We start from the raw sequence: 26821 nt of genomic DNA, 5'->3' as shown, positions 1-26821 counted from the left end.
CACAAGCTTCACCTGAATGCACCAAGAGAGAGGAGGGGGACTTCAAGTTTCCCTTTTTTTCCCTGCCACTCTAAGGAAATCACTCTGAATCATCTAATTGTAATTTTTTCCAGGTCTATACATTTTCTCCCAAACTTTCTTTTATAGTTCTTTAAGGTAGCAATGCTTTTTAATTTATTAATTTTTTGTACTCCTTAAAGGACAATAAAGAGTAGCCAGAATGTCTCTACGGTATAGAGAGATGTATAAGTAGGTGGGACACTTGACAAAGGCTGACTATATTTCTGTTCCAGGTGGGGCTCGCACACGGCGATTTTATTTTTTGTTGGCTTTGCATTTTCCTTACGTGTCACAAGAGAAATTATCCAAGTAATAAAAAGTCATTTCTGGACACCGGGACTATGAGGCATGAGTCTTGCATTATTTTATCTGGCTGGCTGGTTGGATGAGTTTGCATTCAAGTAAAATTTAATTCATTTTCACATTTGTACATGGGACCCTTGGCTCTTCCCAAATCTCATCAGATTGTTTTTTTTTTCTATCATTTTCCCCCTCTGCTGAAAAGCATGTGTGTCCAGGGTTTATTCTATTTCCTTTCCTTTTCCCTGTTTTAATAAATGAGGTTTGAAATCTCTTGGGCAGCCCTGGTTGTGTGTCATCTCCCTTTTCCTAAAACAGATGTACAAGGATGATCCCAAAGAAGCCAGTGAGCTTCTGATTCTTTCAGAATAGGCAATGCTAACCATCCTGGGACAGACCTAAGGGCTTCCTGGTTTCTTGCCTTCAGATTTGCTTCCAGTCTGTCTCTCTCCCTTTGTGCATTCTCTCCTCGCCCACAGCTGGAGGACATAGCACCATACTCCAACACCACTGCATCATCCAGAATTCTGGAGGTGAGCAGTCACAGCACATAAGCCCTAACAAGGGAGAAGTTACTTCATCCACAGCCTGCATTCACTGGCCAGAACCCAGAACCTAAAAGTATGAGAAATCAAAATAAAGAGAGGAGATTCAGAAAGAAAAAAATAGGCAAGACAGGAAGGTCCTGCTCACCAAGGTCCCACCCTGTACACGCACTGTCTCTCACTCTGCCCCAGAGACATCATCTAATACATACCTATATTTTTTAACTCTAACTAGCACAGTAACATAAGACCCTGAGTTCTCTTCTCCTCCCTGTAGACCTTCCTTCCATCTCCTCAGAAAACATGAGCACACAGTGCTTCGCTACTGACCTCAGTGTTTTCCAGAACAGGGCTCCAGATGTCACGTTTGCTATTTCCTTATGTTGTAAACTATCTTTGTTTGCTTCCAGCATCTAGCACTGCACAAAAATAAGCAATTAACTCTAAACACACAAGGAAACTTCCATTTTGGCAGGAAGATTAGAAACCTTTGAAAAGTAGATAAAGGGCTCTTTGCCTTGGACCCGCCAAGCAGAAGTGCATCTGAGGATTTATACTGTAGAAGGAAATGCAGGTTAGCCTCAGCAGAGTGTTTTCAGGCATTGCTCAGCACGGACAACATTTCAACAAATCTTTTAAATATTTTCAGATTTAAACAATCAGTGTTTATAGTTCCAAAACAGAAAGAGGCCACTACTGCGGCTCCCAACCCCTGAAAACACAGAGCTTCCTGAAAGGTTCCGAGGCACTTGTGCATCTCTATGAAGTATCTATTTATAGCGCTTCCCCAGGGCTCCGTCACCACCAAGAATCTATAACCAAAGAGCAAATTCCTTCACTAGAACCATTTCACAACCCCCAGCTTGACTAATTCTAAGGTCTCCCAAAATAACTATCAACAGATTTCTCTGCAGTTCCATCTCCTGATACTTTTATTCAATTATGCCTTTATTATGGCTTTTATTTACAACTTCTGAACCCAGGAAGTGAGATTTTAAGAATGATCAAGACTACATACAACAGAGGAGCAAGATTTTAATGCAAAGGGCATGTATTCTGAGAGTTGCTTTTCTGGGTGCCAGTAAGATACCCTTTATCCTTTTTAATGAAATAAATCCTGGAGGTTCACTCTGGCCAACCACATCTATAGTTGTCTCTAAGTAGCTAAGGCACCCCTGGAAATGTCCTGAATACTCCATACATGAGGAATAACACAAGGCCACGCTGCCATTACAGTGGACCTCACAGGCTTTCCCCATGAGGCCAGTGGGAGGATGGACAGTCAGAACAGAGCCTTCTGTATTGTGCATGGGACATAAGCACAAGAGATGGAGCCAGCATGCTACAGAACTGATAAGAATATTGCTACATGGGGACACAGCTCAACTACAGTGTACTTGCTTAGCATGTGTGATATTTGGCCCTCTCCAACAGTGAAACCAAGAATGGGTATTTTCCCTAGACCCATGTCCACATTAGATCATGTATGATGGATGGGAAAGCCTTCACACCAGGCAATGGGTTTCCTAGCAGCTCACTACCTGTACCTGCCAAGGGCCTGGAAAGCACAAGCTTCAGGACTTGAAGACAAGAACTTTAAGGGAAAATCTACTACAGAGAGCCTTCTATGCCGATGTTAATCTCATCCTTTAAGTCATGTGTGGTGCTGTTCTAGCTTGCCAGGGATGACACTGCCCACAGTGGGATGGATCACCTCATGTCAATCAACAATCAAGGCAATTTCCCACAGACATGGCCGCAGGCCAATCTAATCTAAGCAATTTCCCAAGTGAGATGCTTTCTGGTGACTCTGGGATGACAGCTGAAGCTAAGACAGGTACAGTATACAGAGTCATCAGAGATAATTTTAGAGCAAGATAAAGTCAATCTTGGGAGAGGAAACTGACAAGGCAAAAAAAAAAAATAGTTACACTACTTGCTTGGTGAGCATTCAAAAGACTCTAAGCCAACAGAACACAGAGATTCTTATGCATCCTCGTTTAACTACATGATGACAATAGTAACACAGAAAATTGATCTGGGTGTTTGTCAGTAGATGAATGAGCAGGAAAATATGATACATACACAAAATGGTGTTTCATGCAACCATAAAGAAAACTGAATCATAACATTTTCAGGAAAATATATGAGACTGGAAATCATTATATACAGTACAACAGACTAGGTTCAGCGAGGGAGACAAATACCACATACATTTCCCTTATATGCATAATCTAGATAAAAAAAATTGTATTTATGTGTATTCATATGTGTATACTTAAAGGTATGTGTACATGGCATGAAATTAAAAAGAGGTCATAAAAGGGAGTGAAGATATTTAAGTGGAGGAGAAAGGAGGTAATCAGAAAGCTGAAGGGAGGAGACAAAGGAGAAGTAAAGAAAGCAGAGAAAGCACAATGATGTTCCATGAAGAGCTGTGGAAAGGCTCATTGATTTACATACTAAGCTAAAAAAACAATTAAGGGGGCTGGAGAGATGGTACAGCAGTCTGTAACTGAAGCACTGCTTTTACAAAGAACCTGAATCCAATTCCTAGCACCCAAGTCAGTCAGGCAGCCTACAATCACTTGTAACTTCAGCTCCAGGGAGACTGACATCCTCTTCTGGCCTCCTCAGACCCTTGCATTCACACACACACACACACACACACACACACACCCCACATACATACATATAGACCACATACACACCATATACACACAAAGACACATACACACCACATATACACACACATACACACCACATACACACAAACACACATATACACCACACACAGAAAGACAAAGACAAACACACACACATACACCACACACACGTACACACACAAACACACATACACCACAGAGAGAGAGAAAAACACAAAGAGAGACGGAAAGATACACACTCACACAATTTAAAATAAATCTTTTAAATTTTTATTTAAAAAGAGCTCTCCTGGCAGTGGTGGCGCATGCCTTTAATCCCAGCACTTGGGAGGCAGAGGCAGGCTGATTTCTGAGTTCGAGGCCAGCCTGGTCTACGGAGTAAATTCCAGGACAGCCAGGGCTGCACAGAGAAACCCTGTCTCGAAAAACAAGAACAAAACAAACAAACAAACAAACAAACAAAGAACTCCCCCAAAAGGTAAATTTGGAGATATCCTTAGATGGAGAGTTTAGTGATTAATGTGTAGAACAAAAAGGATAGTCAGGAGGAGAAAACACTAAGAGGCCACTGAATAGGAGTTGATCTGTCCACCTCAAACCAGAGGAAGCCAGATGCAAGGAGCAGAGGACAGAAAAGGCAATGGTGTCTCTCTCTATCCAAGCTGCAGCAAAGGCCACAGAGGGCCCTCCAGGTGCTGTCTCCATGGTGTTCCCAGAGAAGAGCGATGGAGAAGAGATCCATGAGGACAATGGGTAATGGCCATCCTTGCTGTCTTCAACATAACACTCCCATCCACAGCCCCTCATGTCAAGATCTCCCCACTCAGTGTGAGCTAGAGCAGTCCAAGCAAGAATAAGCTCACTCACTCATGAAATGAAAACACGAGTTGCAGATTCCACTCTGCATTCAAGGCCCAGTGCTGGGCTCTCCGGACATTGGTCTCAACTGTTGCCATGATTTGTAGATGTTTGTTCTATTTGGGGATGGCCATTGCACATGAGGTATGAGTACTGGTTTGTCATGTGATGTCATTCCACCTCTTCCTTATTCCTATGCCATCTCTCAACACAAAGCACTTGAATGACATTTAAAGTTTTAAGTTTTAACACTATTCAAAGCGCTCATTTTAAACTTCTTTTGATCTTTTTCCATCCTCGGTGGCCCCAACCCATCACAGCACTTCTTCCCTCCTCAGACCATCTATCTGGGCAGCTCCCTCCATGGCTACTTTTCACACTAGCCTGGGTTTGACCGTCCAGTGACATGAACAGAAGCTGGGTGGCTTCTAAGTCATGGTTGTGACAGACCAGCAAATAGTGACCGCTTGGCCAGTCTAGGAAATCTGAGTCACATTAACACTTGTCCAATTCAATTACAACATTTGCCTAAAAAAAAATATTTTATTGCTCTGACATTGAATAGTTTAACACAATTTTCCAGACCAAGGAAGATAATTTGATTACATTGGTCATTGACTAATTATATAACAAAATTTCAGGATGGACATAGACTTTCAGAAAAACAAAACCCAAAAATCACTGTATTACTTATTATGTAATTGACTGTCATACTCATGAATATGGTGTTGGAATTAAGGTCTTACTGCCATAGCAATGGTAACTTTTCACTCTTTAGGAGAACATAGGGAAGAGAAAGTACTTCTCAAAGAAAATACAGAATCAGTAACTATATCCAGTTCCAGCTTTGCTATGTAATGGTTTTAGTATGATTTGGGGAAACACTCATTTGTTCTTTACAGTATGAAAACAGTTGTCTTTCAGGCTATTTCTAGCAGCCATCTGCAGATCTCAGCTGGGGACAGGCAGCATGGAGGCTATGTGGAAACATGACATCTAGGTCCTTACTCTTTATTAATCAGTATCCTTGTCTCAAACTTAATAAGCAGTCAACCATAATCGTGGTCCTCTATTACTTTGAGAATGTAATAACCTAATTTTTAAAACATTTTCAATTTGAAATAAAAGTCACATATTGCTTTTGAATCACTTTTTCTCCACTTAAAATTCTCGCACATGGTTCTTTGAGCATGTTAGCTAACTCCTTCCCTTTGAACGCCCTATGTATGACAGATGTTTACAGACTGGCTCGTCTCTCGCACAAATGACTGTGCTCAGTGATGTCGATGTAACTTGGTCACCTACTTCTCTCTTAAGACTAAACAGAGAGTTGGTAAAGTTTGCAGCAACTACAAAACCCTGCACTTCTGTTTAGTCTGTCTAGCCTGAAGTGCTAGAAAAGCCTCAAGACAACCTGCTCAGAGCCACAGTGGAGGACCACAAAGGGAAGAACATGGTGGCCACAAGAGTTCAGGAGCATTGTCACCAGAATAGCTCCATGCTGACTACCTTCCATTTTTCTCACCTTCAGAAGTTCATCTGCTGTGGTTTGTCTTGTTGTAATCTCTTTATTGTGGCCTGGTAGACACACAAAATGTTGTGTGTGTTTGATGTACACAACTTACATCTCCTGGGCTATAAGCCTGTCTGTTAGTCACCTCCAGAGTTCCCAGTCATCTTCTTTGTTATCTTTCCTCAGTGCAGTAAGTATTTTTAGCACAAGGTTCACCTGCTTAGCATGATTTTAGTAATCAATGCATGACTGGAAATGTACATACGGTGTACTTGTTAGAAAGCAGGCATTCCCAGAGCCTGCCTTTCTGAGACTCAGCGCCAGCAGACATCAAACACATCACCACCTACTTCCACCAGGTGAGGCACATTTCCACTGTCACTAATTCTGTACTTTCCTAGGCTACATGAGCACCCTTTAAAGGCCTGACATCATGGCTTTCTCTGTTCCCTCTCACTGTTTCTGTCTTCAGGTCTTAGTCTGCCTGTCTCTCTGTCTCTCTCTCATGACCCCTCTCCGAGACAGCTTCCTCCCCAAATTAACTACTTGCATGAGATGTTCCGTGGTGTGATCTCTTAGCTGCACACCTTGACACCTCTGCCACTAAATTCTAACAGTACAGATCCCTAGCATCTATTCATCTTGTATAAGAAAGCCCCCATATTGTTCATGAAATCTTTGCTTCTGTGAGTGTCCCTGTTTGGGTATCTATGATGTGAATGTTGTGTTGTGGCATCTGTCCTACTGTGTCTCAGCTCATTCAGCACAATGCCACATGGGATTTTCTACTTTGTTAGATTGTAGGTTTCTTTTTAAGCCTGAGTAATTGTCCTTTGTGTCTAGGTATATTTTCCTTCTTCGGTCATCTGTAAATGGACATTTCAAGTTGCTTCTGCAGCTTAGCTTTTGTAAAACAAAAATAAAATAAAATAAAATAAAATATGCAGAGAGCCCAGAGTATAAGTAATTCTTTATAACCCTAGTTTTGGTTTATTTCAGTGTGAACCCATAAGCCAAGTCTGTGGTAGCTCTGGCTTTCAATGTTCTGAGGAGCCTTCATTCTATTTACCACAGTACACAGTGGCTACACCAAGTTACATTTCCCCTAACGCATCCTCATCACTTCATAATAGTCAGCTTTTCCTTTATCGTAACAAATTTTGACTCATAATGTCAGAAGTCTTATTTCATAGTTGATAGCCCCAGTGCTTCTAGTCCAGTGGCATACCTCACCTCATATTGGAGAGTCGGAGGGGCCACGCCATTCACCTCAGGACAAGAAGTAGTAAAGAGGGAGTGTCCTACTGAATCCCTGAGAAGCACAGCCCAGTGACCAAATATGCAGAAGACTTCCTACGGGCCCCCACTGTTCAAAGTTCTCATCATTTCCTGGTAGCCCCAAATTGGGGCCCTTGGGAGCATTCTAGATGCACTGATAGCTGATGCCTCTTGCTTTGTTGCAAATAACTTCCTTGGGGGATTTTTAGTATATTCTGTATTGCCCATAATAATTCAAGGAAGGAAGGAAAAATATAAAAGCCATAAATAACTGTCTTACCCCATTAGGAATACTATCAAATCACCATAAATGGAGTGGCTTAGGAACAGTAGAAAAAGTTCTTAGAATTCTGGAGATTAGGGCATCCAAGATCAAGCTGTGGGTAGATTGGGTATCTGGTCCATATATGGAAGCTTCTGGCTGGAGGATATCTCTCAGGCCTCTTATATGAGGGTACTAAGCCAGCCCCTGGGGATTCCTCCTAGTGATCTGATGACTCTCAAAGGGATTGCTTCCCACCATGGGCTGTGTGGAGATGAGGATGTAAGCACAAGACTGGGTTGAAGGAATAGACACAAAGCATGCAAAACAGAGCAAGGATTACAGCCATTCAGCCAGTGTTACACATGGGAAACAGATCTAATAAGTAGTTTGTGGTAGTTAGTATCAACTTTTAAAAATAAAACAAAAAAGGCCTTTAGTTTTAGCAAATGTTTAATATTCTTTAGGCATGGCCCATGTCTTTCCCAGCTCACAGTTATTATATCTTAGATGCCAGTTCATTTCCCAGACAAGCTCTGCTTGCAAAACGTAGACAAAGCTACAACTGCACAATGAGCTGTAACTGAGGTAGCATCCCCAGACCTATGTTCTTCTGAAAATGGTCATGTGCCGGCATGAGTATCCCTCACTCACCAAACACTGAGAGTCATTGTGGGAAGCCACTTCATAAGCACATCGCCATTACAAGATGGCGATGAACGCCTTGTGCGCGTGTGCCTGTAAATCCCAACGATCTGCGGCGGAGTGCCTTTGGTCACGTCAAATGGCCTGATTGTCCCACAGCCTATTATGAGTCGCCACGTCTGAGGCAGGCATAGAGCTCTATATAAGGGAAGGGTTTTGAGATAGTCGGGGTCCTCCTCCTCAACTGAAGCTGATGATCTCGCTCTCAAGATGCATTAAAGCTTGTACTGCAGAAGGATCCTGTGTGTGCCGCGTTGTTCCTGCTGGCGGGAGATAGCGCGGGACAAGTCATTTCTGGCATAACTGCCTTATTCCTACCAGAGTGACACATGGTGCCTTAAAAACAAACAAAAACCACACAGATGCTTTATCTTACACCACTAGAATTTGAAAAATCTCCTATGACCTTCACTGGGCAGAAATCAAGGTTCTAGCTCCTCTGGATTTCTTCCTGCAAGCCGGAGGGGAGACCCCATTTCCCTGCCTTTCTTGGCTTCTCAAGGCTGCCAGTATTCTTTAGTGGGCAGTTTCCTTGATTCATTTTTTTTCTTTCTCTCTTTCTTTCTTTCTTTCTTTCTTTCTTTCTCTTTTTCTTTCTTGTTTTTTTGTTATCACTTGCAAAAAAATAAATCATTTTTTCAATTAGGTATTTTCTTTATTTACATCTCAAAAGTTATCCCCTTTCCTGTTTTCCCCTCCAAAAACCTGCTAGTCCATCTCCCCTTCTCCTGCTCACCAACCCACCCTCTCCCACTTCCCTGTCCTGTCATTCCCCTACACTGGGGCATCGAGCCTTCACAGAATCAAGGACCAAGCCTTCACCTCTCCTCCCTTGACATTCAACAAGGCCACCCTCTGCTACATATGCGGCTGGAACCATGGGTCCCTCCATGTGTACTCTTTGGCTGGTAGTTTAGTCCCTGGGAGCTCTGGGGGTACTGGTTGGTTCATATTGTTGTTCCTCCTATGGGGCTACAAACCTTTTCAGCTCCTTGGGTCCTTTCTCTAGCTCCTCCATTGGGAACTCCTTGCTAAGTCCAATGGCTGACTGAGAGCATCCACCTCTACATTTGTCAGACACTGGCAGAGCCTCTCAAGAGACAGCTGTAACAGGCTCCTGTCAGCAAGCACTTGTTGGTATCCACAATAGTGTCTGGGTTTGGTGACTGTATATGGAATGAATCCCCAGGTGGGGCAGTCACTGGATGGCCTTTCTTTCAGTCTCTGTTCCACACTTTGTCCCTGTATCTCCTCCCATGGGTTATTTTGTTCCCTCTTCTAAAAAGGACCAAAGTATCTACACTTTGGTCTTCCTTCTTCTTGAGCTTCATGTGGTCTGTGAATTGTATATTGGGTATTCTGAGGTTCTGGACTAAGGACACTGTCAATAGGACAAAAATGGCAACCAACAGATTGGGAAAGATCTTTACCAATGCCACATCCAATAGAAAGCTAATATCCAATATATACAAAGAATTCAAGAAGTTAGATTCCAAAAAATAACCCTATTAAAAAATGGGGTACAGAGTTAAACAAAGAATTCTCAACTGAGGACTACTGAATGGCTGAGAAGCACCTAAAGAAATGTTCAAGGTCCTTAGTCATCAGGGAAATGCAAATCAAAACAACCCTGAGATTCCACCTCACACCAGTCAGAATGGTTAAGATCAAAAACTCAGGTGATAGTAGATTCTGGCTAGGATGTGGAACAAGAGGAACACTCCCCCATTGCTGGTGGAATTGCAAGCTGGTAAATCATTCCAGAAATCAGTTTGGCGGTTCCCTATAAAAATGAGGGTCCAGCAATACCAGTCCTGGTCATGTACCCAGAAGATGCTCCAACATGTAATAAGGACACATGATTCACTATGTTCATAGCAGCCTTATTTATAATAGCCAGAAGCTGGAAAGAACCCAGATGTCCGTCAACATAGGAATGGATACAGAAAATGTGGTACATCTACACAATGGAATACTACTCAGCTATTAAAAACAATGAATTCATGAAATTCTTAGGCAAATGGATGGAACTAGGAAATATCATCCTGAGTGAGGTAACCCAGTCACAAAAGAACACACATGGTATGCACTCTCTGATAAGTGAATATTAACCCTTGATTCATTTTCAACATCAGCACAATCTCATCTCTTTCATCTTCCACTCACCCTCAATCTCTGTCCCTGAAGGCAAGCAGGAGATAGTCTCCAAGCTTTAAGGATTGGTGAGGTTAGATTAGTTCCCAGGGGAGATCTGGATGATGCTCTTTCCCACAGTTCCACAGTTCCACTGAGTTCCTTTCCTGCCCTGTAAGACAATACATGTACAGTTTCTGAGTTAGCATGGACAGTCTGTGAGAGTTGTTGCTTTAATCATCACAGTTTTAAATTTTGCTACCAAATTGTAGTTGGGCACGGGAGGCTTGCACATGAAAGCAAGGATTAAGCCAGCATTTTCCTTGCATGTTGCTTGCTCTATTTAGCCCGTGTCAACCTGCCGTGTTCCCTCTCCCTTACTATATTACAAATTGCTGAATCAGCCTCATGATTCATGCATTCATTCAGTCTGTCCGCCTTTCCCTCCTCAGTCCAGGGTGGTCTGCCTACTCATGAACCTGGAAGAAGCCCTGACAGAGGGATGCTTCCCAGGAAACTAGTAATCAGTCTTCACTGGACCCAAATAGGGCCTACTAGGGTTGTTAAATCATATATGTAAATTATTAATTTCTAACCTGGAACAGGGGGCTTAGGTGCATATTTAACATACCAAGTGGACCTAGCCTCCAGGTTCTCCCAGCATCCCTCAGTGCCTACTTGTTACAGGGCATGCCTGGCATACATAGCCTACCCTCTACCCTGAACTTTCCAGCCAGGGGCTAGGCTGCCCTTCCCCCAGAAACTCTTTCCTATATAATCCAGACATTTGATCTTCTCTCTCTCTCTCTCTCTCTCTCTCTCTCCAGTTCATTTTCTCTCTCCAGTTCATTTTCTCTCCTCTCCCTGTGTGTGCACACTCTCTCTCTTGTCTGTCTCCCTCCCCATTCTTTCTGACCAGTGGACCGACCTGAGAACTGCTTCCCAATAAGCCTGCCTTTATATACTCTGATATGGCTAGAATTGGGTCATTTCACTGGAGGGAGAATAACTTATCTCTCAATACCCTTGAAAATGACAAAATTAATAAATGGCCATCTATTTTTCTCAGAATAAAACATGTCCATTTATGAAAGAATAAAGTCTCAAACTTATCAGAAAAAAAAAGTAAACTTAAATTTGAAAGTTAAGTGGGTTGATAGTGGGATTTGAATATAAACTTCCTCCATAGGATCATGCATCTGAACAGAGGCACCAGCTGGGAGAGGTGTTTTGGAAGATTTTGGAGCCTTTAGGAGGTTGGGCCTTACTGGAGAAGTAGGGCTTGATGTTTGACAGCTAAGCCCTACTTCCTGTTAGTCCTCTGCTTCCTGACTGCAGACATAAAGTGACCAGCCGCTGCATGTGCCACAAGGATGGATTGTATCCCTTCTTAAACTTCAGGCCAAAATAAACACTCCTTCCCTTCAGCTGTTTCTTCTCAGGTATTTGGTCACAGCAATGGGGAAAACAACTTCTACAAGTGGATATAAAAATGGCTTTTAATCTGGCAGAAACTAGAAACAGGGTGTGGGTGGCCAGGAACAATAACTTTCAGCTTAGCAAGAATCTAAAGGTCAGAGAGTGAAGTAATGTGTGACAGACAAGGGAGACCAACTGCAAAGCAGGAAGCGCTTAGGACGAGACAAATAATCCTTGCATTCTAATTGAGTGGGCCAAAATGTCCTAATTTAGCCATATGCTGGCCCTAACTGGAGAGGTGGAGTTCTTAGAGTCACAGCTCCTCAGGTCTTACTTTTAAGGCTGGATCCTGGACTCATTTTCAACACTTATATTTGTCTGTCCACGTTTGTTTGACAAGCACCCTCTTGGCCCCTGTCCTATGCAGACCTTCCTGCTACAGAACTCAAGACTGCCTCTTAGAGGATAAAAATCAACACCAATGACTACAGTGCTCAGTGTCTTAGGAAATGAGACCCCAGCTGGGGCCCTAAGCTCATCACACCAACGATTCTGCTCCTAAGCGCCATGGCCTCCTTTCTGTTGCACAAGAACCTTGGTTATTTCCATTCCTGAGGACTTCACTGTTGCTTCTTCCAGAAGGCTCTCATCTTATGCTTTCCCAGATTGTCCATTTCCTGTGTTGACTGTGTTCCACTGTTACCCTCATCTGAGGTGACCCCCATGGTGCCTGAAGCACTGTATGAGGTCACTTCATCCTCACCCTTTTGGTATTTGAAAGTCTTCAGTTAAGTATTTATCTGGGGTTTGTTTCTGTTTACCAGAGTGTAACTCTATGAGACAGAGCTTGACCTTTACGTGCAAGTTCATCAATGGTACAAAGTAATAGATGTCATTGTGCCACCTCAGTGTATGTATCCAACATTGTATCTATAGATACCCATTGCAGTATCATCCTACCACAAATGTACATATTCACAGGTATACACATATATAAGCACATATAAAATAAATAATTAAAATCATTTAAAGTAAAATGTGAAGACAGTAGTGTTATATTTCATTTGACTCAATATGCCCATACTAGTATGTTGGGTTTTTTTTTTTGTTTTTTGTTTTGTTTTGTTTTGTCAACTTGACTCAGGCTAAGATGATCTGGGAAGAGGGAATGCCAATCAAGGAATTACTTCCATCAGATAGGCCTGTGGACAAGTGTCTGGGGGCATGGTGTTGATTAATACTTGATGTAGGAGGTCCTCAACCCACTGTGGGTAGTTCAGGCAGGTGGTATTGGATGGCATTGTGATCAGGACATATAAGCCACATAAACATTTTATTCTTCAACTTGCTTCTGGAGAATATTTTAATCATGATGTTTTAATCATCACAGCAATAGAAAGCGGCTAGAAGAATTCCCAAAATGCTACCATTTTTATGCACATTTACTGACCAAGTTCAATTGATTTCAGTGTGTTAGGCTTCCACTCATCACCTGTGTTCAGGTGTCATGCAGCCTTTATGTGACCAGTAGCTACTATCATGTCCCACAGTGCTGGTTTAGACACACCGAGCACATCTGTGGAAAGCCTGGCTCAGTGCAAAATCTCATCGTCTATTTAATGTTTAATGTCAGGAGGAAATTTGTGAATCACTTGTTACGACAAACAGTCAGTGACTGAGTGAAACTTGAAAATGTCCCTAAGATGAAGGGTTGTCTCTATTTATCACAAGGCCACTGCCTGTTGGTGAGTTCATAGTTGAATATTTTCTACAGTGAGACTCTGCCAATGACTTCATCTATCTGAAGAATCTACACAGTGTGTCTCTCTCGGTGCGACCAGGGTCAGCATTGGCAGCTATTATAGCTATCATAACATAGTGGTTATCGGTATAAAGGCCATGCCCATGAATGCAGGAAGTACAAAGCAAAACATTTCTACCCAGTAGGCTTCAGAATCTTTCTAGAAAACTGAACAGCCAAGAAATTACAACAGCCTGCACTGGAAACTCAGCACATAAGGACGGCAGAATGCAGAATGAAATACCCCTTACTTTAGTTTTCAGATGTCTGAGAGTAATTGTGTGATCAGTTCTGAGTGTTTGGACTATGAGGCTGAGACATGCTTTTATTGTTTGACCAGCACTACTTAGTCTTTCCCATCAGGAATCTTTAATTTTCTGTTATTTACACATCACTTACTTTTGTAAGCTCAAGGGGGAAAATTTTAAGACAAAAAGAAAAAAAAGAAACATTAAATTCTGCGCTAATGTTTTATGTTCAAGTTCTGTTAGGAATCCGCCTTTCTTCCCCTAGGAGCCCTTCCCACTTAGCCAGGAATGCAGCAAAGCGCCAGCCCACAGCCCATGTAAAGCAGAGAAGGCATGCCCCTTGAAGCATGAGTTAGTGCTGACCTCTGTAAGGGTGTATTTAACCTCTTAAAAATATTGCTGGTTCCTAAAATCTCCATTGTACTGCAATCAATAAATCACTGATATCCCCGCTGGGAGAGAAACTTCCGGAGGTTTCAAAGGCCAAGCCAGAGAAGAGTAGCAAACAACAGTTTCTCACAGACCAACGATTAGAACATCTGCTCGCATCCTCTATGCCTGTTAAGATGTTTACTCAGTTCATTGTAGGCGGAACGTGGGGGTCCCTCGGTGGGTTTTGTTTTTACTCCCATGATAGGAATTCAATAGCAGCCCTAACCCAGGGCCAGCTCCCTCACCTGTCACTTAGCAACTTGTCTTTTTAAAGAGAGTATAAGAAACGGCACTTTGTCAGACTCAGATGGTGTGTGATGAATGACGATGGTCAGAAAAAAAAACGGTATGGTCTGCAGGACAGAAAAGCCAGTGATACCACTGGAGAGCTGTCTGAGCCATTCTAGGATTTCATGAGCATGATCCAATCCATTATGAAAAAGAAGGAGAGAGAGAGAGAGAGAGAGAGAGAGAGAGAGAGAGAGAGAGAATAAAAAAGAAAACAAAAATAAAAAGCCAGCCATCTCAAGGATCCACAGCCCCACTTTGATTCTCTACAAGAGTTTGAAATGCGAGTTCCTTAACCTTTCTGGCCTTGTGTTTCCCAGCATGAGTTTTTCCAGGAGTAGGCAGGGATAACCTTTGGCTGTTGTCCTCAGCCTCAGAAATGTTTCTCAGTGGCAAGCAAGCGCATAAGAATCTTGAATGCATGCTTAGACTTTCAGTCCCACAAACCCATTCCTAGCAAACAAATAAGGAACGGAACAAAATGGGTCATTAATGCTATTTTAATCTTCACTAATTCTGACATCTGAGTACAACTTCAGTGGCCATGAATAATGGGGAAAGTGGAAGTGAGAAGCTGGCAGAGTGACCAGCGAGGCCTGCTGCAGCCAGAGGTCCCTGGAAGGTACACATAGTTAACAGTGTATTCTAGACCACTGGTGCTTTAAGAGAGGAAATGAAAAAGAATATAATACTAGAAATGAAGTTCAAGGTCAATTTCCCATCCACTATTTAAACTGAAGTTTCGGAGCTTCCTCAAAGGTAAACACAACCAAAGAGTAAATTTGGTTTGCTAAACATTCTGCCAAAAGTAATTAGCCTTCAAAGTTCTGGAAGCATTCTTTATCCCTCTCCCAAAACCCTAGGAACTGCCTATCCATTGCTGAATTGCAGTGAGGGCATGTGCTGACAAGAGCTAGGAGAATCTCCATACTTGAACCTCTGGAGCAGCGGTGCCTTCTCCAGTTCAGAAATTCTCCGGTTGTTCACAGCAAGCTAATAAGGGCAGCGAGAGCCCCTTAACCACACTAGTTATGCCTCTTAGAGTCAGCCTCACCATGAGAGAGCTTCCATCCAGCTTCAGACATCTGATCTTTGTCTTCAAAAACAGACACTTTTGAATCCTTTCTGCAATTAGTAACACATGTTCTGCTTTTACGTATAACCAGAATTTTTACACTATTGAGAACTAGGTCCATGCTAGACTGACTTCAACCTTTCCCAGTGTCTTTGCCTCAGTCACACCTAAAATGGAAGGAAGCTTTGTTTACGGATGTGGCACTTAGCAAGGGGATGCCGTGGCTTGCCTGTGGCCTCAGCTCCCAGCCTCCAGACTCTTAAATCCAACACCTGCAGCAGGTGGCCACTGAGGAGACACTTCACAAGAACTACAAACAGAGAAACACAAAAAACAGAATTTGTCTGAAGTAAAAGAGTCAGAGATTGGTTCTTGCCTCTAGGATGGGTCTCAGTTTGGGGCAACCATTAGTTGGCCATCCCCTCAATCTCTGCTCTATCTTTGTTCCTGCACATCTTGGAGGCAGGATGCATTTTGGGTCCAGGGTTTGGTGGGTGGGTTTCTGTCCTTATCCATTCACTGGGAGATCTGTCTGGTTACAGGAAATGGCCACTTCAGGATCCCTGTCCCCACGGCTATGAATTTCAGCTAGAGTAGCCTCCAAAGACCCTCCAGGGACTTCTCCCATCCCAGGTCTCTGGCATATCCTAGAGATTAACCCTCCCACTGCCTATTTCCTTCTCTATCCCCTGCTCTTCCAACATATGACCTCCCCCAGCCCCACTCCATTTCCATTCCCCTTCCACCCAGTTCCCTCCTTCCATCTACTTCAGATATGTATTTTGCTTCCCTTTCTAAAAAAGATTTGACCATCCTCTGATGGGCCCTCCTTGATTTCTAGCTTCTTTGGGTCTGTTGATTATAGCATGGTAATCCTGTACTTTGTAGTTAATATTCACTTAAAGTGAATACATACTACTCATATTCCTTCCGGTCTGGGTTACTCAGGATGATATATTCTAGTTCCATCCATTTGCCTGTGAAATTCATGATGTCCTTGTTTTTAATGGCTGAGTAGCATTCCATTGTGTAGTTATACTAGATTTTCTTTATCCATTCTTCAAGGATATTTAGTTTTTTTCCCAGTTTCTGGCTATTATGAATAAAGCTGATATGAACATAGTTGAGCAAGTATCCTAGTAGGGTGGTGGAACATCTTTTTGGTATATGCCCAGGAGTGGTATAGCTGCTTCTTGGGCTAGAATTATTCCCAACCTTCTGAGAAACTGCCATCCCACCAGCAAGAAACAACCTCTGACACTACTAATGGTACTCTATTATGCTTGCAAACAGAAACCTAGCATAACTGTTCCCAGAGAGGCTCCACCCAGCAGCTAAGGGAAAGAAATAGATGCAGAGAGCCACAGGCAAACGATAGATGGAGCTCAGGGAGTCTTATGGAAGAGTTGGGGAAAGGATTAAGAGACTCGAAGAAAACAGGGTCTCTACAGGAAGACCAGCAAAGTATAATAACCTGGACCCATGGTGGCTCCCAGAAACTGAATCACCAACCAAAGAGCCAGCAAAGTCTAGACCTAGGCCCCCTGCACATATGTAGCCGATGAGTAGCTTGGTCATCACGCGGGTTCTCCAACAACTCAGGGCAAGGGCTGTCCCTGAGTCTGCTGCCTGGATGTGGATCTTGCTCCACTAAATGGACTACCTTGTCTGGCTTCAGTGGGAGAGTATGCACCTGGTACCACAACAACTTGATGTGCAGAGAGAGAGGTGTTAGTGAGGGGCTGACACCCAGAGGGGACCTTCCTCTCCTCAAAAGAGGAGAAAGTAGAATGGGGGGTGTGTAAGGGGATACTGAGAAGAGAGGAAAGGCTGATATTGGGTTTTAAAGTGGGTAAAGAAATAAATTTTAAAGAAAGAAAAAAAGAAAGAAAGAAAAGAAAATAGTCATAAACCAAAATGATGTTGAAAAAAATCTTCCACAAAAATTCTTTGCCATTCTCCAAAAGCTAACCCAAGTACTTCAGGGAGAATTTTAAAATTTGTGTATTATGCTAAAATTACTATATGTGAGCTTGTTAGTACTGTGTATATTATTATTGTTATTGGTTATTATGAGCCATTGACTTTCTTATTGGCAAAATAGAATTATATCAATGTCATTTTTGATATGACAAAGCCACATACCAAGAAAACACACCAAGCTAGACAGTTTGTGCACGTGAATACTGGATGTGTGGCTGAGTCTGCTTAACACGAAATGGACAGGATTTCCTACAAGCTAATCCAGTATGGTTCCGGCAACTAAAATGTAAAACCAAAAAGCATCAAAGTGCAGTTTGTTATAATCTGGACTTAGCCAAAGTGATATGATTTTGACAATATTAATTATTTTAATGACTGTTAAATCAAAGTTGAGCATCAAAATAGTAATTCAACAGTTTACAAAGGTTCTACATCACTGATGGTCACAGGACCCTATTCTATAAAGTTACCAAAGTCAACAAAAGGTAAAATGATCTCTTTGGTATAGTTAGGTGGATACTATTTCTACTTTTCCACTCTGGACTCTTCCCCAAGCAAGCACCTTGAGCAAGTCTCTGTGCTCAGAGAGCAATGAAATATCTAGCTGGAGAGATGGTGCAGAGGTTAAGAGTATAGTTGCTCCTGAGGAGGACCCAGGGTTCAGTGCCAAGCACCTGCATGGTGGCTCACAACCATCACAACTCCAGTGTCAGAGAACCCAGGGTCCTCTTCTGCTCTCTGCCAACACCAGCACATATGCGATACACATGTGATCAAACTTTCATACTCATCGAATACATTTTCCTTTTAAGTACAACTAAAAAGAAAAATGATGTTGCTAAAGTTGCAATTTAGAAAACAGCACAGGGTTCTAAAAATGTCCTTCTAGAGACTTGATGAGCATTTTCAAGGAACATCTTACATTAGACTTGAAACTTTGAGATAAGAGTGCCCCTCAACTGTCTCGTCTGTGTTTAACACCTCTAGAACAGTCTATACACCTGCAGGGCATTCACAAGGTTACCCCAGTACTTCCTATCAAAATGAACTGTTTCAGGGCTCAGGAAAGTGCTCAGTTGCTACGGCACTTGCAAGCCCCAGGACCTGGGTTTGATATCCTGACCACATAAAACAAAGCTGGGTGTGGTGGCATACCATGGCAATCCCCATGCCGGAAACCACAAGAGGACCCCTAGGGCTCACTGGCCATCTAATCTAGCCTACTGGGTGAGCCCCAGATCAGTGAGCAGCCCTGTCTCAAAACAGAAAGGGAAATGTACCTAAGAAACCACAGCCAAGGTCATACTTTGGCCTACACACACAGGCACATACATTCAGAAGCATGTATACCCTATACATCCTGGTGCTGACACCTCATTTGTCGCTGTATAAACATTTGTGGAACTGTTGTCAATGAAATCAGAAAGGTAACTTTCAAACATAAAGAAAATCTGTTTCACTTCATTTCTTGTATTCTATATTACATACTTATATATGTTAGTTACATACATTATACATATACATATGCATATACATATACAGTGACTAGAAGAAAGAATTGAGACAAGCTCTTGTGTGGCCCAGGATGACATCCAACTCACTACAAGAGATGAGACCAGTCTTCAACCTGGTCCTTCTGCCTCTACTTTCCAAATGTACATTTCCAGCTTGCCATGTACAAATATGTACGTATGTAAAACTATATAGATAATAGACATACATGTATCTGTGTTTCCACGGTAAAGAAATTATGTCAAGTCATTATTAGATATTTCATATTGCCTATGGTCAGACATAAACATTAAGGACTTACATTTTGGACCCCAAATCTCTCCTTTTAAAAAGATAGTGTTGTTTTCAGTGCTGGGGAAGGAAACCAGTGCTTGCATATGTTAGGCAAGCTCTCAGGGTCCAATCGGTGAGTATGGAAGGATTTCTGCCTTCTGACCAGGATATTCGGAAATCCCAGGAAACTACTAAAGGAGGACTGACAAGGCACTCAAGCCCTGTGCTGATGGAGCAACAGCCACTGAAGTGATTTTGAAAAGGACAACACTAAATCAAAAAGACTAGGAAGGTTACGTTAGCCCTTCATTAAAAGTAAAAGTTGATGCAGGCTCAAAACAGCTAGAGCATGACCATTGATGGGGTAATTGATGGTGGTGGTCCTCCAGTTTGAAGCACGTGGTAGAAGATGAGTTGACATAACAAAATAATCTACATAGACCACTGTATACACACTTGGACCTGGTGGCACTTCCTGGGATGATCTGTGTTCTGATAGTGTGAGAGCTACATGTTAGACACCAACCAAGAGAACTAGTAACGGGTGTTCAGGCAAGACTTCTTTCAAATCATCCTCCTACACTTAAAGTCTAAATGTAACTCGGCCTCAAGCCTTCAGCTGAGGACCTGATACCCAAATGATTCTGTGTGTTCTCAATGATACCTCTACTGCCATCCCATCTTGTGTGTGCATACCTGTGTTACCATGTCTTCCCAATGAAGCATGTACTCTCCCTCAAAATGGTTCCCCCAGGTCCCCAAAGCTTGGAGTTTTGCCCTTCAGAATCACTTCTGACTTGACTGGGCCCACAGGCTGACCATGATTTATTTGGTATTAATATGGCAGTTCCCTTTCTATATCCACTAACAGTAGACTGGACCCTCTCCTAAAGAGCCTTCTGGGGCATAAAAAATATGAAAGATAAGCAGATTTTCTGTGAAAGTGTTTGTTTGAACATAAGATATAATTAGTCATTTTAAACATTCCGTGTGTGTGAGTGTGTGTGTGTGTGTGTGTGTGTGTGTGTGTGTGTGCTCACATGCATGCACAGGCATCCCTAGAGGCCAGAGGAGAGAACTGGGTCCTTTAGCTGAAGTAACAGGCAGGTAAGCTGCCTAGCTGAGATGCTGGGAACATATCCCAGGTCTTCTGCAAAAGCAGCAAATGCTATTAACTGCTCAGCCATCTCTCCAGTCTCCTAATTTGCTTTTCATCCACTCCCTATCTTCTCCCAATCTTCGTTGGTAGCATATAGCCTCTTCTATGAGCTCTCAAATGGCTTTGGCCACACCTCCAGGAAAGAAACATCCCACGATTTGGTCTACCCGAAAACTTAACATACTTTGAACAACTCTTCAACACTGGGTTTTATTCAAAGCCAACACTGAGCACAGTTGAAGAGGTGTGCATATTTAAAAGATGACATCAGTAAGTCCAAAGTGTGAGTCTTCAGCTCAGGTTCATACCCCAAGGATTATATATATGATGATATATATGTGTATGTATATATATATATATATACATATATATGATGATATATATATATATATCATCATAAAGTTGTTGTATGGACTCCTAGCTGCCAGGGTATTCTAGTCTGAACACTCATTACAGTTATGTTGATCTGTGTCTTACATACTACTATTACAATATCAGAAAACAGATCATCCCAGGAAGCACCACCATTCAGAGTGTGTACACAGTGGTCTATGCAGGTTATTTTGTAATGTGAACTAGCTTTTTATCCTTAATAAGGCAGATGATTAAGACAGCCATTCTACCACAGATCAGTCATCCAGAATCTTCTCTAACCCGAGGGGCTTCCCTCCATGCCTCAAGTGGAAGGAAACATGTTTATTGGCTTCCTCCTGTTTTACTTTGTTAGAAAAAAAAAAGATTTACGCAAATAAAATATATCTGAGGGCCAATGAAGAATTAATTATGTAAGCAATTAGCATGGCAAACACTTGTTCCAATTTAATGGAAAATTCTCAGTTTTAAACAATCTGTTCAGTGGTTCCCAGGAGGCAGGCCTGATGTTTCACAACACACACTAGTTCTCTGTGATCCTGGGGGAAATGTCTCTAGACTCCCAGGCGATGCCTAAAATTGGGTCTGTTAGTACCACTGAATTCTCACACATACTCCATCCTTCTTGTACATCCCTCTGATTGCATTTAATTTATAAGTTAGCCATAATAAGAAATTAGTGACATCAGCTGTCCTAGTTACTTTTAACTATTGACTTGACAGAGCCTCTCAGATAGAAGAAGCCTCAACTGAGGAACTGCCTAGATCAGATTGGCCTATAGACATGACTGTTGGTGATTGCCTTGATTATTTCATTGATGAAAGAAGGCCCAGCCCATTGTGGGCAGTACCATTCCCTAAGCAGGAGGGTTTGTGATGTATAAGAAAGCTAGCGGAGCATAAGCCTGTTAGTTAGTAAAAAAATAAGGCCAGCTAGCAAGCAGCATTCCTTCATGGTCCCTGACTCTGCTCCTGCTTGAATTTCTGCTTTAACTTTTCTCAAGATGGAGTGTGACTTGGTGGATGAAAAAAACCCTTTCCTGCATTGCTTTCAGTCAAAGCGTTTCATCACAGCAACAGGGAAGAAAATGAGAACAAAACCAGAGCAGTTGCCATAATAAAATTGAGCAGTTGTGAAGATATGCTATCTCAAAGTCACCCACAATGCCCCTAAGGTCACTCAGACACAAGCTCAGAGGAACCACGGCTCTGGATATGTTCTCCAGCGTGGCTAAGAAGTGGGTGATGTGTAGGCGGGATGAACCTGGTAGATGTGCCAGATGAAGGGATGATTTATAGCCTATCACAAAGCTCATCATACCACTCTGAATAGTGTATAACCTACACATAATGAATTTTCCCATGCCACATTTTCAGACCACAGCCGACTACCATCAAAACCTCAGGAAGTGGAGTCACAGGTAAGGGAAGAGTACTATAGATGCTAAGTTTGCATTTGGAACAAAAGCTCTTATAGATCTCCCATTTCCTTGAGTATGGACGCCCTCTGTAGTATATCCTTGAAAGTAAAGGTAGGGTTGCAGTGACTGAGGAGTGTATGTATATATCTTTTCATGGCCTTTAAACAGGGATTTGAGGTCATTTCTAAGGTTTATTGTCAGAGGAAGGGTTGCCCTTCAGGTGCATTTTCACCTCAGATCTTTATACTGAGCAAGGCTTGTGTTTTCAGATGGTATTTTTCATGGGATCTTGTTAAAGAAAGACGTATGGCTGCAGAAAGCAACACAGAACCTCCCTGAGCCACCCTTGACCTTGCCAGACAGCCTCTGCCCACACCCTCAGCAGCAAGCAGGCCACAGTGTGACTTCCGTCCCAAGATGAAGAAGCCGGAGGCCAGCAGGGAGGCTTTCCCAGCCATCCATGGTCCTCAGTGGAGACTGAATGTCTGGCTTTAGAACTGCATGCTTCACTTCCCCAGGGGCATCCCATGCCCGGCTCCAAAGGAACTGGGTATTTCAGAGCCCTGTCTGATTAGGAACAGTCAACCATGAAGACCCTGAGAACTTCAGTGAGACAAGGACGGCCCTACGAGTCCTGCTAGCCATGAGGATGGCCCCAAATGTCATCTCACTGCCTAGTAGGACACTCTCAGCAGCTTCTGGAAATGCAGAAAGCATTCTGCAATGAGGATACCAGACTGGTAACTAAAGCCCTGAACCGTAATGTTAACCATGCAAGATCAATGAAAACTTTCTCTCTTTATGTTTTTGTATGCATAGAAAGGTATATGTCTGTCTTACGGTCTTTCCCCCCAGATACTATTTCTTATAAAAAGGTGAAAATACTCTTGTCTCTTCCTGCATTGTCTTCCCAAGTACTCTATAGAGTAAGACACTTCAATGAACTAAGTATCCCATCTCAGGGAATAACCAAAAATACAAGGGCCAAGTTTCATGCTTCAACCTACTTGATTTTATTTTGTTTGTTTTATCTTTATTTGTCTGCATAAATCCACGGCCTCTCTTCAACCCTTCCCCACAGGAGCAGGAAGGACAAGCTGTGTGCCTGTCTGCTGTGTAGATGAACACATGAAACCGGAGAGAGTACAAGGAGGGAGATGAACTCCGTGAGCTCCGAGCTCATATCTGATCAAACCCTTAACCTCACTGTTTCCTTCCTCGCCCTGAATATTTATTTTAACTCCGAGGCTCAGTCTTCGACCTTCGATGCCAGAAATATTCTCACACATTCCAAGAAGGTGCTTTCATCCAGTTCCAAAAATGTCAGGGTAAGGGTCAAACCTGGGTCCTGGCTTGTCCCAGGCAAAGTCCACCCAACATTTGGCATGTCTGCGTGCTGAGCAGGCAGCTGACAAGGGACTGTCGACAGTCCAGTTTTTACTTCCTGCCCTCTCCCCCTCCTCTGAGTTTACATTGCAGACCAGACAATAAACTACTTCTAGACTCTTCCCAGCCCCACCCCCCTCAAGAGCTGAACTGAAGACAGAAAGCACCCCCACACCCTGCTCTTCCAGCTTGACCCTACCTGTGTTTGGCCTTCGCCCCCGGACCAAATCAGCATTCCAGGGCCATGAGAGAATGGCATGTTCACCACCCAACAGGAAACGGAGCAGGCCAGGCGTTGACATCACCTGGCAGATGTGCTTTTCAAGTGTGAGGCTTTATTCAAACCTTTTCATGGAAATCATTGACACAGAAAAGGAATAAAGAAGAAAAACAAGAGGGAGAGACAAAGTTGGTGCCGTGATGGGCATGTTTTGCACCCCATAAAAAGAGGAATTAAAATGAGTCAAGCTCACCTCCCTTCCTCTCCACCCCCACCCCTCCTCACTCATCCTTTAAGTCTGGAAGTCAATGTTTCTGAAACACTATAGCTACTGGCAGGGCAGCCACACATAAAACTGTCAGTCTGCAAGGAAAGTAGACGGTTGAGTTGAGGGAAAAGGGCTAAATCAATTTGAGCATGCATGTTAAGGACTGTGAAAGGGCAGCATGGAGAACTGCAGGGCCAGAGAACATTTGTCTCTGTCTCCACACAGAGCAGAATCCACCCACTACGGCTCCAGCCAGGCTCTGAGCTGATTGATGGCAACTGGAGGTGTCGGCTTGCTTCCTCAGCCTAGGATACACTGCACCCCAAACGGAGGCTCCCTGAGCCCACACTCAGGGTATCTATGCTTCTGGGCAGGAAGCATCTACTCAATATGCTCTGTGCCAGGATTTAGGAAACACAAGTCCCAGCAAGGCTGGGGCAGCCCTGCTCGCCATGGGACCCAATCAGCTAGACTGTTCTTACACAATGAACACATATTAAACCTCATACAGAGAAGGAAAAAAAAATATGAAGTTCAAATAACTCACTCTCTGGAAGGAAAATAAAGATGGCCTAGGCCTTAAGGTTTTCTCAGGCATTGGATTCACTTTGCACCCAAAGCCCAGAGCCCAGGGCTGAAGCAGTTGGCATGTTGGGAAGACTTTCAGATGCATTTGGCAGTGGGAATTGCTCCATGCCACAAGCAGTAAGCAGATCTTGTGCACTGTTCTGCCATGTTCACTACATGGTCAGATTCATTTGAGTTTATGGTAGCACAATAATCCTTGGATACATGTAAATATGAGTGTGGGTACACACGAGTGAGGTAGTCACCCACACATGGCAGGAGCCAACAGGACAGAGAAGGCTCAGAACTGGACTGGAATCACTCTGCTCCTGTTTCCTTACATAGCTACAGTAAAGGCTCCTGGCTTCTCTGATTTCCCAAGCTTCCAAAGTCAGAATGATATTAGTAAAAAAATACTACAGGTGAGATGAATTGCCTAGTGTTCTACTCATGGAAGAGAATCTGTAACTTATTTCGTATTAGAGATGCAACCTAACGTGATTTCACACATGCTGTGGTGTGTATATTTATTCACATGTGTACCTGTACATTAGAGGCCAGAGGTCAACCTTAGATGTTCCATCCACCATGTTTTGTAAGACATTGTCTCTCACCAAGGAGGCCAAGTTGGCTGTGCCATCAGTCCCAAGGATCTTGTCTCTGAATTCTGGCACTGAGATCATAAATGTGTGCCACCACGCCCACCATGTTTGTTAGAAACTAAGCTTTCTCCCCAATCCTAATGATTTTTCTCATTGTAATAAATATACATCACACAAAATTTACCATCTGAAAAGCACGTCTACACTCACAATTCACAAAGGCATTGTGGCCATTCACTTTGTGCTACCATAACTCCATTCATCCATAGAGCTCTCTCCACCTTGAGAAGAGAAAGTTTGTATCAGCAAGAGCTTTTAAGTATTCTTGCCCAGAATTAACCCTGTGAATGCCACTTCCACACTTCTCAGGTATATGCCCAAATGTGGACTTACTCAGTTGAGTACATTTATCTCATGTTGTTACATAATTCCATGTTATAATTAAATACCATCCCATTCCTTTGCTTGGCATCAGAGTTTTTAAAAAGTAATAAAATATACCTAATCAATCATTTTGCCCTTTTATTATGAAATGTATAGGGGGAAATGTTTGTCCATTTTCAGGGAGAAGCAGAGTAATGCCATGGAGGTCTGACAACCAAAGAGAAGTAGAGCGTTTTATTTTGCACTGGAGTAAGAGATAACCCAGTACCCACGAGATAATGAAAACCTTACTTAAACCATCTTTTCCTTTATTTACAATAAAGATACAAAAGAATTATAAGTTTATCTTTGTCCCTGTTCAGAGCCTGGGTTGTTATATGGGTGGTATTTGTCGTGGTTCCCACAAAAGATTCTGTGGCCTTCTATGACAATACCTGCCAATTCTGTGGCAATACCTGGGCAGATGATAGGGAAATGTCCCAGAGGACACACCGACTGCGTGAAAACCTGCAGTGTCACAGTTGGAAAGTACATGTTACAAGGACTGAGGTTCAATGAATCCACAGTCTTTCTCCACCCCTACCCAGAGATGCCTGGATTTCATTGAATTGCTGTGATCTTACAAAGACAAGTGATCAGTAAGGATACTCTGTCAAACCCTGCCTCCAGATAACCAGGGAACTGAGAGCATAGATACATTGTTTCTATCTAGATAAGAAGATTGATTGGCATAGGGCTTCCAAAGAAAATGATTGGGGGAGGAAAAGATTGAAGAGGAATCAATAAATTGTGAAATAATAATAATAATAATAATAATAATAATAATAACAACAACAACAACAGAGCAAATTAAAGATATGAGAATTTAAAGTTTCAGAATAGCCACAGGAGGATCCTTCAGCAGACACTATAAGAGGCATGGCTGGTGTCTCAGACTGCTTTGCAAATATCCAAGAGGACTCAGAGGACTTTGTCTAGACTTGTGGTCTCACTACCTGTGAACGATCAGTCTCATGGCTTTAGGTACCATGGTGAGACAGGACATCATGGCAGGGGTTCACATTTTGTAGCAGCAGAGATTGAAGCACAGA

The 26821-nt window shown here is 42.7% G+C and overlaps 1 long non-coding RNA gene across 1 annotated transcript; it reads right to left on the bottom strand.

The window, feature by feature from the left end:
• Nucleotides 1–8407: 8407 nt before the first annotated feature.
• LOC116094801 lies at nucleotides 8408–24017 on the bottom strand. The gene is made up of 3 exons (XR_004120322.1): nucleotides 23889–24017; nucleotides 10354–10492; nucleotides 8408–8450 (listed from the first exon to the last, which is right to left on the bottom strand). It is a non-coding gene; the product is annotated as an uncharacterized LOC116094801 (long non-coding RNA).
• Between the last annotated feature and the right edge of the window lie 2804 nt (nucleotides 24018–26821).

Source organism: Mastomys coucha, unplaced genomic scaffold (assembly GCF_008632895.1).
Source record: "Mastomys coucha isolate ucsf_1 unplaced genomic scaffold, UCSF_Mcou_1 pScaffold17, whole genome shotgun sequence".
NCBI lineage: Eukaryota > Metazoa > Chordata > Mammalia > Rodentia > Muridae > Mastomys > Mastomys coucha.
The sequence above is the reverse complement of the archived record's forward strand: the minus strand, read 5'-3'. Positions and strand labels throughout refer to the sequence as shown.